This window comes from Panthera leo, chromosome C2, assembly GCF_018350215.1.
Source record: "Panthera leo isolate Ple1 chromosome C2, P.leo_Ple1_pat1.1, whole genome shotgun sequence".
NCBI classification, from domain to species: Eukaryota; Metazoa; Chordata; class Mammalia; order Carnivora; family Felidae; genus Panthera; species Panthera leo.
In genome coordinates, this window is record NC_056687.1 from 102,315,467 (window position 1) to 102,320,559 (window position 5,093).

Here is a 5,093-nt window from a genome sequence, read left to right on the forward strand (position 1 = left end):
GAGAAAGGAAGACACAGAATCTGAAGCAGGCTTCAGGCTCCGAGATGTCAGCACAGAGTCCAATGCAGGGCTTGAACTCACAAACTGTGAGATCATGACCTGAGCCGAAGCCGGATGCTTAACCGACTGAGCCACCCAGGTGCCCCTATATTGATCTTTCTTATTTTGCTGTTTCCTCCTAAGTTGTTACCCTGGGCACTTAGCTCTGTTTTTATAATTTTGTTTTTTCTTATATAAGCATTTAGATGAAGCACAACTGCATTAGCTTCATCTCATGTGCATTTTTGGTTCATTATTATAAGTATTTTTAAATTTTCACTATTATTTATTTAGAACCATGAATTAAAGTATATTATTATTTAATTTGAAAACAAGGTTTTTGTCCGATTATCTCTCCCTCTTTTTTTAAACAGGCTTTAATTAACTTTATTTTTCTTGTATAAAACTATGTGGTAGCCACAGCTGGTGCCTGGGTCTTCTGCAAGGAGATTCTGAGTGTCAGTCTTTACAAGACAGTCTGTGAATGCCTGATAAGGAGACTTGGTGAACACAGTCTTTTTCCAGAGATCAGGAATAAGACAGCTGTAGGTCTTAGAAATGGCATCAACAGTGGCCTTGTCAGGAATGCATGGATGGCTCTGTGGGCAACTGGGCCGCTGGTTATGTGGCCAAAATAACTACTGGTTATGTGGGCAACATGGGATGGTTATGTGGCCAAGTCTTGATTTCTGCTCAGGTCATGATCTCATGGTCTGTGAGTTTGAGCCCCAAGTCAGGCTCCAGGCTGACAGCATGGAGCCTGCTTAGAATTCTCTCCCTCTCTCTCTACCTCTCTCTCTCAAAATAAATAAATAAACTTTAAAAAAAAGTGACCTTCTTGAAGTTTCCCAGGGTGACAATGCAGCCCCTGGCCAAGGTATAGCAATTGTCAATACCAGCCATCATCAGTAGCTTCTTGGGCACAGGGGCCTAGACAATGCCAATACTTCTGGGAGCCAGGATGAGGTACACCAGCACAGAGCCACAGGGGCTGGTCACCTTGTATAGGACAGTGTGGGGCTTGCCAATCTTGTTCCTCCAGTAGCCTCACTGCATAAGGCGATGGAAAGCTTATCCAGGATGATGGCCCCAGGGATGGCAGTGGCTACCTCCTTGGAACACTTAACACCCACACCAATATGTCCATTGTTTATAATGTTTTTAAGAAAAATTTTAATGTTCTTTTTATTTATTTTTGAGAGAAAGAGAGTGTGAGCATGAGAGGGGCAGAGAGAGAGGGAGACAGAATCAGAAGCAGGCTCCAGGCTCTGAGCTGAAGTCACATGCTCAACTGACTGAGCCACCCAGGTGCCCCTAAGTTGTTAATTGGAATCTCCAATGGCAACAAATGCCTTGAACCCTGTCCACAGGCCAACATGGGTCTGCTTTTGCAAAGGCATAACCTTCAAAACCTCATTCTTAAGAGATGCCCCCAGGAAAAGTCAATGATTTTGGATTCCATGATGGGCATGGGGAAGAGATAGATATCTTTCAGGGACTTAATCCTCATGTCTTTGGCCAAGTGGCCTCGCTTGTTGACAGGGATTCACTCTTTGTCCTCTGCCTTGTCTCTGTGAGCTGCGGGGCCTCAGCTGCAGCCCCAACCTGACCCACGGATGCCACTGCTGAAGCCTCCAAGGTCTCCCACTCTGGGGTCCTCTAGGGTCCTGCACCAGCATTATCCACCATTTGGTGTTTTCTCAGAGACAAAGTGTTCAATTATCTCTTGTTAGTGATTTCTAGTATCTCTCATCATGGTTAAGAAAAATTGGTTCTGTAAGTTCAACTCTGATATTTACTGAAATAGGCTTTATGGCACAGACTTATGATGAACTTTTGGAAATTACATCTGTTAAAAAAATCTGTTTTATTAAAAAATCCATCATTAATAATTCCAAATATATTTGTTATCTCAAGTAGGCAGTGATAAGTAGCATTAAGAAAGAAAGTTGTTAATCTATATTAAGTTAAAAATAAAGAAGTAAAATGGGGAGGGAAGGAAGCACTATTAATGCTTTAACAGATACTGCTATTTTTTATTCATTATTCATTTTTGGTTTTAGTATAATTCTTGAAGTTTTAATAGGCATATATATAGGTTCTTAGTTCTGAGATTACATCCTCAACTTCCTGAGCAGTGACATATTGCTGTGATAGTATTTCAGGCCAATGGAATATGAGAATATGTGATTTATAAAACATCCTTAAAGAATCGCTGCTTGCCCTAGATTTCCTCCAAGCTAAGCCTGTTGTCTTGGAATGTTCTTAATTAGAGCAGGTGGCTTTGACGCATAGCTAGAAGTCGTATATTCACAATGGAACAAACCACTTAGTTGATTCAAAGTTCACAATATAGGTCTGTGAATTGGCTCAAGTCTGGAAATTGAGTAAATCATGAAGTTTTCTCACTTGAGTTTAGTGAAACAGTCATCTATCTCAATCCTAGCATCCCTACACTCAGCCCTGATCAAAGATCTGTGTCAAAAGATTCTGATTACTGCAAACTCTGCTGCCCCTTACAATGACCATGTTCACCCAGCTTCTGATGATGAAGCTCCATCTGCAGCCCTGGGATTCTATCATCCCATTTACATCTGAAAACTCCCTGCAGTGACAGTATCTTACAGTATCCCCTGATAAGGGAGGACCACTGCACAAAGAGCTAGGGATCATCAGCAAGACTCAGTGAATATTAGGGAAGTGCTGGGGGCTATAGTTGGGCTCTTCCTGCAGTCACTTTTGTATATCATCCCAGAGCTGCTGCCAGTAGCTCTTCTGAGCCTCTACTGCCTCCAGATTCCAGTTCATGTTCTCAGAGATCATCAGAGGCCAATATCCAGCTGCCTAGCTGCCCAGCTCATTGTCTCTGAGAGAAGCAGCTGGGGTCCCAAGACAGACCACATTGGATGGATGGTTTTTGGAAAAAAAAAAACAAACTGCTCTCTCGCAGATAACAGCCAATTAATACAGAGCTCTTTATTTTTTTTCTTTAATTTTTTTAAGTCTATTTATTTTAAGAGACAGAGAGCAGAGGAGGGAGAGAGAGAATCCCAGGCAGGCTCCATGCTGTCCCCACAGAGCCTGATGCAGGGCTTAAACTTGCAAACTGTGAGATTATGACCTGAGCTGAAAACAAGAGTCAGGTGCTTAACCAACTGAACCACCCAGTCACCCCAATATAGAGCTTTTTCAGTGAGGTGGATGCTTTTCAAACATTCAAAGGTGTTATTAGTGGAGGACATGTCCTCTGGACATTCCCAGGTGACAGCTAAGGAATAGCGAGATCAAACATAGTTAAGTTTATATTTACACTCATCTCCTTGAACCTTTAGATTTTCCCTTTAGAGGATAACAAGTATGCTCTGAAATCCCAACTTCATTTAATGTAGGCCACTTTTGAGCCCAGGTTTTCTTCAAACAAATGAGTAAAGTGTTAGAGCTGTCTTCTCATGTTCAAAATAACAGATTCAATATTGTTAATGTCCAGAATTTATTGCTCAGGGTCTTTTTGATCAGTGTACCCACATGAAATCAATTCAGCCAGACCTAAAAATATATATTTTTTAATCCCTCGTATAGGGCTCTTAAACTTATTCTCACCTGAACTTATCAGGTCTGTGTCAATATAGCCTGGTAAAATTCCATAATTCTTTGTTTTGTCTGGTGCATCCTGTCAGGTTAGACTTTATAGTCATCCTTTTATGGTCTGCTGGGATTTTGTAGTCTGCTGCATCTAGTTGGAAGTCTAAGCACAGGGAAAAGTAACGGATGTAGAAACTGAGAACAGGCATCCACCTAAAAAGCCACAGTCAGGTGAGATCTCTATGGAGAGATAAGGCAATACTTAGCTAATCCCTTCATTGGGGAGGATTCTGCTACTTCTACCCACAAGAGAAGCTCATAATGAAGTTTCAAGGTCTTCAATTCATCAGAATCTACCCATAAGTCCACCTAAGTCCACACTGTAATTCAAAACCCCAATCACTCCTGATCATGAGAAGGTGACTATCTGAAAACCAAGAAGATAAGCTTTGCCAGAAATCAGCCCTGTTGGTACCATGATCTTGGAATTCCGGTATCCAGGGCTGTGAGAGGATAGTTATCTGTTGTTCGAGCCACCCAATCTATGGTAGGTATTTTGTTATGGCATCTCAGGCTGACTAAAACACCATTAAAATCAAGCTTTTAAGCAGTATTATTGTGAAGTAAAAAAGAGAGTAAAAACAATGTGTCTAGCACCATACTGAACATAGAAAAGTAAATAGACAAATACTTTATACATTGAGGGCAGACTGGAAAGAACTACCATGAAAACAAAACAAAACAAAACAAAAAAATAGGTTTAGTAAGAATTCTTGTAAACCACTCTTTATTTGGGGGAGCAAAGCCTTGTTTTCCAAAACAGCTTCACATTGATGAGTCATTAGAATTTAGCTCCATTCTGGCTGGCAACATCTGTTTAGAATGTCCCAGTTAATTTCATGCAATCTGTGGCTGCTGTGTAACCCTGCCTGTATGAAGCTAAGCTGGAGGGTGGAGGGGGGTGGGGTAAGAGAGTAAGAGATGACACTGTAACTGATCATTGGGAAAACAAAAATGATACATGATTCTAAGTTCAGACTCTTTGAAAAGAGATAATAATAGAGTCCTTCATACTTAGAATGCTTCCAGTAGTAAACCTAAAACTTACTACTCAGAACATGTTCTTCTTCTAGCTATTTTAATTGAGAAATAAAGAAAGTTCTGGGGCACACAAACTCAGTTGATTAAGCATCTGACTCCTGGTTTGGGCTCAGGTCATGATCTTACGGTTTCATGGGTCCAAGCCCTGCATCAGGCTCTGTGCTGGCAGTGCAGTCTGCTTGGGATTCTCTGTCTCCTCTCTAACACGGTCTCTGTCTCTCTTAAAATAAATGAACTTTTTTAAAAAAAGAAAAAAGTCCTCAGTCATTGTAGCCATGTGTCCAATTTTTACTAATGTTGGTTTAGTGTCCATTTGGTGTTTTACTTTAAAATTCTTTTTTAATCCCATTCTTTTTACTAATTCAGTTTTC

At 40.8% G+C, this 5,093-nt stretch overlaps 1 pseudogene; it reads right to left on the reverse strand.

The window, feature by feature from the left end:
- Window positions 1–445: 445 nt before the first annotated feature.
- On the reverse strand, window positions 446–1,600 carry LOC122229892 (annotated as a pseudogene).
- Window positions 1,601–5,093: the final 3,493 nt, after the last annotated feature.